The sequence below is a fragment of the Oratosquilla oratoria genome, unplaced genomic scaffold, assembly GCF_046742065.1.
Source record: "Oratosquilla oratoria isolate Oo_2021 unplaced genomic scaffold, ASM4674206v1 SCAFFOLD45, whole genome shotgun sequence".
Taxonomy (NCBI): Eukaryota; Metazoa; Arthropoda; class Malacostraca; order Stomatopoda; family Squillidae; genus Oratosquilla; species Oratosquilla oratoria.
Window position 1 is genome coordinate 2,374,494 of NW_027467710.1, and position 8,995 is coordinate 2,383,488.

The window sequence follows — 8,995 nt, forward strand, 5'->3', positions numbered from 1 at the left end:
TGCAAAAGTGGACCAAGAAATTTCGAGACGAAGGAAGTGACATCATTCGTACTCCAAAGCATCACTCTGGTCGGCCAAGGAAGATATCAAATCGTACTTCTACGGTTCTAACTGCCTCCTACGGTTATTAGGAGGCAGTTAGAACCGTAGAAGTACGATTTGATATCTTCCTTGGCCGACCAGAGCGATGCTTTGGAGTAGGAATGATGTCACTTCCTTCGTCTCGAAATTTCTTGGTCCACTTTTGCACTTGACACACTCCAATTCCCACACGAGTAGCAATATCTTCACACCTATAACCCTCCTTATAGAGGGTTATGATTGTAACAACTGTGTCTCTTTACAGCTCTTTACCACTTCCCATTACGGAGATATCAAGGCACAAAAACAGAGACCACCGCAAAAAAAAAGACTACTCTCCGTGAGAGATGTTTAGAAAGTGACTCCATGTGACATCGAGTGCGCCTAAACAGAGTTGCCAAATAGTGTGTATTGTCTCGGCTAAATACGGGTACAAACGCTAGCATTGAAAAATAGCGAAATGTTGTATTTTTCGCATGTTTTGAGTTTAGGGGAAAGTTGGGGTGCCTATAATTTTGCGCCCAAACTTTTCGCGGCCACTGTATATTGTACCCCAGGTAGTTTTTCCAGCTTGCAGGATGGTAATGTAGACCTAAGCTTCAGAACACTTTACCTCACAGCTAATATCCACCGTACAAGTTAATTTATAACATCATACAAATTTGCCTCAGTCAACTTAATTATCGTACACGACGTCGTAACTTCGGGAGATTTACGTTAAACGAATGTCATAAAACCCGTCGTTACTCCGAGTTGTCGTTAACAGAGTAGGTCGTTAAACGAGGAGTACCTGTATATATTTTTCATTGTCCAAGGGTGGTTTTATTTTCATAAAAATAAACTAAAAATTTAAAAAATATGCATGCAGAAATATGAAACTTGAAAGAAATTTATTCATCCTCAAATCCCGAGAACTTGTCATCACTGGATTCGTGTAAAAGTTCTGAACTCTCATCTGCAGAGTTATCACTACTGGGTGTTGCCTTACAGTACAACATTCGTCTTGGAAGACGCACTAGTATTTTTCATGGTATTTTTAAGGAAAAAAGTGTGTCTTGTAAGCCATAAAATATGGTAAATAAAGGCATGTCTGGTTTCTCTATTAACAAATAGTCATTAAATTAATCTATTCCAGAAATCATACTGTCCATGTTTGTGTATGCCACTTTCTTTTCTACTATTTTTTTGGTTTAGGTTTCCATTTTTCTGATGTACCATTTTCTTAGTCTCAGATCCAGTAGTCTCCAAGAAAACAATTTTTTTTCCCAGTCTCTGTTCTTTTCATTGGCCTATAGTTTTTTCTTTAGAGTATGTACCCATTCTATGCATGTCATCGATTTCCTTCTCCAACTCTTACCCCTTGTCCCGAACTGCTTTTAGTATTTCCTTCACAATTTCTTTCTCTTCTTTTCCTCTTTCATATTTGTGTCCATTGTTTTTCTTTGATACCGTAAACCACAATGTATTTATTCTTATCCACCGTGTGTCTCACCCAGTTTTCCTTTTCTTTGATCACCTTAATCACTGTTTCCTTTGTATTCTCTTCTACCTGCTGTTGTACTATTTCTTTGAAAGAGATTTTTTTATTTTCACGTTCTTGTTTCCACTGATTTCTTATTTCAATGAGATCCATCTCTTTGATTGATTCCCCCATTTTTTTTGGTCACTGCTTGTAATTGTTCTTTGAACTCTTTAGTTCTTCATTTTTGTTTCTGTCCTCATTTTCTTTTCTTTCATTTTCTCTTTTAATCATACTTAGTTCACTTTTTAGATCATTTAACTCTCTAATTATTTTGTCATTAGTTCTATGTAAGTTTGACATCTCTAATTCCAAAGCTCTATGGTCTATTTTTAAGTCAATTAATTCATCCATCAAGTCGTTGATATCTCGATTCCTTAGTGCCCTGCTAACCCTAGTTTCTCTTTCTGTATCCATAACTTTTTCTACTGCTCCCCTTTCCCTCTGAAGGCCTGAAAAAAGATTACTTTCATAGCTTTGAGTCATCTGTGGAGTGATGCTTATACATATTCTCTTTGGGATCACTCCCAGTGGTGATTCCACGCTACTCATATCTAATCCTCTCTTTGCTGGTTCATTCTTTTTTCTTCTTTACTTTCCTCCATTTTGTGCGAAAAACTATACTTTTTCAAATACTGGATTAGATACCTTACCAGTCACTTGAGAACACAACCCTACATCCTGAAAAACAAGGTTTTTTTCCTCATTCAAACGACAAAGCACTAAGTCGGAGTTCAATCACTGGAATTCCTTCCTCTATGACAATGAGTGCTTGAGTGTGTGTGTGTGTGTATTTACCTAGTTGTATTCTATGGGAAAGGGAACTATGCTTGAGGAGTCCCATCTTAGTATCTCGCAACATCTAGTTCATTCTTAAATTCATGTATGGTGTTTGCACACACTGTTGTTTCATCTAATTTGTTCCAGACATCTACCACTCTGTGTGGACAGCTTTTTTTTTTCATATCTCTTCTATAACTGTGCTTTTTTAGTTTTTCCCCCCATGTTCCCTTGTTTTTCTTCTGTCCCAATTTAACAAGTCTTCTCTATCAAGGACTTCCATGCCTTTCATAATTCTATAAATGGCCAACAGATCACCTCTTTCTCTTCGTTGTTCCAAGGTTGGTAATTCCAATTTAGACAATCTTTGGTTATATGTCAATTTTGAAAGTGTTGGGGGCATCTTTGTCATTGCTCTTTGGATTCTTTCTATTTTCCTTATATTCTTTTTTGTCCTGGGTGTCCACAGTGTCACTGTGTACTTCAGTCTTGGTTTTATCAGTGTAATTAGGATTTTCTTTACCATTTCCTCATCCAAGTAATTAAAAGTCACCTTCATTGATTTTAAAAAATTGTTGTTGTTGTTGTCCGCCTGAGCAGTCCCATCTCCCCAAGGAATGCCACGGCCAAAACGGGGATTTCCCACAAATCCTTTATGGAGTGTATGTTGTGTTGTTTGCGTGCGTGACTGTGTATAATGCAGTCTTCCATGACATGTTGAATAGTATGGGGTGAAGTGTTACATCCTGGGCATTTGTCCACAATGTGGTCATCCAGTCTCTTCTGGTAGCTTAGAAGGGCTGGGTGGTGGCCGCATCACAGTTTGGCCAGGTGGGCTCTTGTACTTTTGTGGGAGACAGGACTCAGAGGGATGGATATCAGGGGGTCTGGCATGCAGCAATGTGTTGTCTTTTAGTGTGTTAATGGAGCAGTGAGGGATGTGATTATGAATATGTTTCCGGAGGCTATTTGGTGGTTTTGGAGGAAGAGAGTACTTGTGTGTGATAAAGATTTTTTTTTTTTTTTTCTTCTTCTTGGTGTGTGTGGGTGTTCTGCTATGTAGTGTAGCGGGTGTGCTTTGTTTGTGGAGGCTGCAGCAAGTGTTTGTGTGCCTCTCTTGTCAAGTTGATCTTTGACTTCGAGGACTTTTGTTTCATAGTGTTGGTGGTCTGTAGGTGTTGTATATGTGCAGCCTGGAATTGTTTTTAATGCTTTGTTTTGTATGGTCTGAAAGGTGTTCAGGTGTGTCTCACTGAGATTAGGTGCCCATGCTGGACTCGCATAATTCATCACTGAGCGTATGCATTGTTTGTATATTGTAGTATTAGTTTCTTTGTTTTGTCCAAATGTTGTTCCAGTGATTGATTTAAGTGCGTTGAGTCTAGGTGTGCATTTATTTTTTATGTTTGTGATGTGTTGTTTAAATAACATGGATGTATCGTATGTTACACCAAGCATTTTTTATGTGTGTGTGTGTGGTATTAGAGTGTTGTTGATATAGAGTTGAGGAATGTATTTGTGTTCTTTTGTCCAGTTGGTGAGAAGTGTTGCTGTAGATTTGGCTGGGGCTATTTTGAGTCTGTTTGTAATAAACCATGTGTTGAGTGTATCAAGGTATGGCTGTATTATTTCTGCGGCTTTGTCTGTGTTACGATGTGTACATGTGATTGTTATGTCGTCTGCGTAGGAAGAGATTTGTATTTCTGAGGTGTCTGGTGTGGGTATATCATGCATGTATAGATTAAAGAGTGTGGGGGATAGAACAGAGCCCTGTGGTACTCCATTCTTAATGTTTCTGATGTGCAATGATTGGCCATTATATGACACATAAGCATTTCTGCCTGCCAGATAATTGGCCAGCCATCTTTTGGTGTTATTGTGCAATGTTTGTGGGTGCATGAATACTTTGTGGTCCAATGTGTTTTAGGTAGATGTTACTTATGTTGTCAGGGCCACAGGTGGATGAGTGGTTGAGGTTATGTATTATGTGTTTTGTCTGTCTATGAAGGGTGTATAGTCTGAGTCTGTGGGAAAGTCTTTCTTATGTCGAATGGTGCGTCAGTCGTCAGGGTGAGATGTGAGATGGCTTGTCTGTGCAAAATGATTTATGAGTGTGTTTGCTTGTTGTCTGTTTGACGGTAAATTATCTGTTGTTCAAGTTATTGCTGTGTGAGAGCATGTCATGTTACTGTTGGATAGTGTAATGCTGTTGAGTGTTTTGTACAATTTGCTGGTGTTTGTTTTGTGATCAAGTGCATTGACAAACTTTTGGCAATTTTGTGTTTTTTGTTCATGTATTTTATAGGTAATCTCTGTGTTTAGTGTTTGTATTTCGTCTGCTATGTTTTGAGGGATGGGTGTGGGGTTATTGTGTTTAAGTTTATCTTGTTGTCTGATGAGGCTTTGGATTTCTGGTGTGAAATTGGAGTTGTGCGAATTTCTGTTGCCTCTACGGATATATCTCGTCTGCATTTTGTATGGTTGTATTAAAAGTGTGTACAGCTTTGTTTATGTTTGTGATTGGTGTACTGTTATGTGTCTCAAAATATTGTTCTGTCTCTTCAGGAAAAGCTTCCCAGTTTGCTCTCTTGTAATTGGAGTACGTGTGTCTGTGGCCAACTGGGGTGCATCTTGTTTTGGTGGTGATGATTGGAAGGTGGTCAGATCCAAAGGATCTGACCACTCTACATGAAGTTGTTGGGGTTAGGCAGGGGGAACAAAAGATGATATCAGAAAAGGTGGGGGTGTAGAGGGCTTGGTGTGGGATATGTGTATGATTATGTGTGTTGTTCATGATAGTCGGTGTGTCAAGTTGAGTCTGCATATCAAGCCCTCTGTCTGCATCTGGGTTGTCGACACACCAGGTCAATGACTTGGCCTTGAAGTCACCACCCATGATAAGGTATGGGATTGTGGCTAGTTGATTGAGTTGAGGCCTGAAGGGGTTTGGAACTGTGGGAGATGATTGGGGGGGAATGTATATATTAACTATTGTCAGTGTGATTTGTTGCCTGTACGGATTAGAATAGATTGGATTTCTGTGGTGTTATCTGTGGTAGGGAGGAGGATTTTGGTTGTGGCACTTGTGTCCACAAAACAGGTGGATTGGTGGACCAGGGTGACAAGTCCACCGCCATTGCCATTGGTCCGGTCTTGTCTAATGGTGAAGTTGTGAAATGATGGAGTTTTGTGTGAGTGTCTTAGTTTTGTTTCTTGTATGATGGCACCATGTATGTTGTGTTGTTTGAGGAAGTGTTCGAGTCCTTGTTTTATTTGTGTTGATGCCATTGATGTTGTGCTGTAATATGTTGATGTTGGGTGTGTATGTGTTGTATGTTGCCTTCTGGGGTTGGGGTGTTGATAGGGAAGGTATAGGATCTGGGTTAGAGGGAAAGGTGTGATTGGGGACAAAGGAGGGGGAGGATTGATTGAGGACAAGGGTGGGAGGAGACTGGGTGTGGGCAAGGGTGCAGGCTGTGGTTGGGAAGTGAGAGTGAGGTTACTGGAGGGCAGGTAGAACATGTCCAAGTGTTTGTGTAATCATTTGTGTTTGCAAGTGTTGTACAAGTGAAGTGGGCCCAGTTTTTGCTTATGTTGCATTGAACTGAGCCCTTTGTCTGTCTGCTCGAAGTGACGAGTTAAACACCATATGAGGACGGAGCCTTTATTTGTTCGACTTTTCGCTTATTACAGCTTTTTCAAGTACTTGAAAAAGCTGTAATAAGCAAAATGTCGTACAAATAAAGGCTCCGTCCTCATATGGTGTTTAACTTGTCAGTCTTGTCGGCAACTGCTACTGCTCGAAGTGATGGGTTTGGAGCATGTTGGGCATGTGTATGTTGTGGATTGCTCTCTACATCTCCGGCTAATAGTAGAAGAGGAGTGAACACTGGAAAAACACTCCTCAGTGCAGAAAAAATGTAACAGTGCATGTTGTGAAAGGAATGTGGTACTCGCCCAGGCGACCGAAGCCCCTCCTGGGGATAGGTGCCACATGCGTAGCGCCGGTGGCCAGGGATGTTTGCCGCTATTTAGCCCCCAACTCTTGGGGTTGGAGGGTGGTCCCACAATGAAGACGCTGCGGCACCAGGACCTAATAAATTGTAGATTTCTCTGACTATTTTGTTTATCTGTTTGTCTGAGGACATGTCTTTGGTGATGATTACTCTTAGGTCCTTTTTGGAACCAACTTTCTTTACTTCCTTTGCACTGATTTTATATTGTCCTGATATTCTTTTTTTCTTTACTTTTTCCAAATTTCATTATGCTACATTTCTTAATGTTGAAGTCCACTTCCCACTTTTGATTCCATTCCCAGACCTTGTTCAGACCTCTCTGTAATGATTCATTATCTTTTTCTGTACTTTAACAGTTCTGTATCATCTGCAAGGAAATTCATGTAATATTCTACACTTTCATCCATGTCATTTACATATATAGCAAACATTATTGGAGCCAGTACCAACTTATTGGACTCCACTTATCATTTTTTCCCCAAGTAGAATTTTATCTCTAAACACCACTCTCATTTTTCTCCCATGCAAGAAATCTTCCATCCATTTCAATAGTTTTCCTTGTATACCTCCTGTTGTTTCAAGTTTTCTTAATAGTTTTTTTGTGTTGTACTTTATGAAATGCCTTTTATAAGTCCAGGAAAGTACAGTCTGCCCATCCCTCCCTTTCTTGTAATATATCTATTTACCTTGAATAGAAACATCAAATTTGAGGCACATGACCTTCCCTGTCTAATCCAAATTGTCTCTGATTATATTGTTCTCCAGATGTTTTATCCACCTACTTTTGATAACTTTCTCACAAATTTTGGCTACTGTGCTTGTAAAGAAGACTGGTCTATAGTTTCGTTGAATCTTCCTTGTTTCCCCCTTTATATATTGGTATATTGGCATTTTTCCAATCTTGCAGTACCTTTCCCTCTTTGAGTGAGCAATCTATTATCTTATATATTTTGTCCATTAGTTCATCTATACATTCTTTTAGTATCCAATTGGCAAATCTGTCCAGGCTGTGATTTTCTGACATCAAGATTCATTATTTGGTCCCTTATTTCTGTGTCAGTTATTTCTCTCATTGGAGGGATCTTTCTCCCCTTCCTTCATCCCAATAGTGTATGTTTTCTTTAGTGAACACATATTTGAAATGTTTGTTCATAATTTCAGCCATTTCTATATCCTCTGTGTTCCCTTGACGTGGTTTTACAATTTCTTGTCTATTTTTTAGTTTACCATTCACATATCTATACAATAATTTAGGTTGATCTTTACATTTGTCTATTACGTCTTTTTAATAGTTTCTTTTTTCTTCCCTGCATATCTTTACATATTCGTTCCTTAGGTTGATATATATTTGCCACTTTCCATGGTTTTTTTTTTCCATCTTTTCCAAGTTTCTCTTCTACTTTTGCCCTTTATTAAGCCCTCTCTATCAAGGCGTTCTTTTCCTTTCATAATTCCGTAAATGGTTAGTAGGTCCCCTCATTCTCTTCTTTGTTCCAGGTTTGGCAATTCCAGTTCGGCCAGTTTTTGTTCATATGTCAAGTTTGAAAGTGTTGGGACCATCTTTGTTGTTGCTCTTTGTATCCTAATTTTCTTATATTCTTTATTGTACTGGGTGACCATATCAGTGCTGCATATTCCAGTTTTGGCCTTATCAGTGTTTGTAATATTTTCTTGATCATTTCCTTATCCAGGTATTTAAAGGCCACCTTTACTGATCTCAACAAATTGTATGTTTCTCCAACTATTTTATTTATATGTTTATCTGGTGACATGTCTTTGGTGATGATTACTCCTAGGTCCCTGTGATATGGGGGGTAGGTTGTTACAGGTTTCCCTTACTATTCAATGGTTCAATATCTGATATTTCATTTATACAATCCTTTTGAATTGATACCACTCACTCATTTTTTGATGTAGGTGCTCAATTATATGATCATCAAACTGTAAAATGCACCGCGATTGCAGCGCCACCCACACTCCATCAGCCACCCAGTGAAATTGGTTCCTGCTCTTTATTCAGTTGTGTTTACTCCCTCAGCCAGTGTACCAGTGTCTATGTTTTGTGCTACTATTTCACATTCACTGTTGCTTTTATAAGAGTAATACATAATGTGATGGCTTACAAGTGGCCTGCAACAACTACTAATGACAAAGCCCAAAAGACCAAGGAAGAGTTTATTGTTGTAGGGGCTAACTTCATTGCCAGAATCATGTGCTTGTCCCAATCAAATGTCTCCAAATAATCAAACAAGGAGACAATGTAAAAAGAGTCGGTGAAACAGCTTCTACATTAATGGCAAAGATGCTGACAAGGCAGAGGGAACCAATAATGGAGGAAATAAGAGACCCTTAAGGCTGTGGATTGATGACCTATCTCACTGCAGCAATTCTCTTCCTACCTACCTTGTGACAATGAAAACCCTCTCAGTCGATGAAATGGCAAATGAACTTAAATATCTTAACCCCTTCCATACGGTGCCGCCTATGTAGGTGGCATGGGAGGCAAGTGGATACGCGAGGCTGCCATATCAGCGTCTTGATTATATTTATTGTAGTCGCCCCTCCATAGATGACATCCTTTCTAATTCTTTTGTAATCG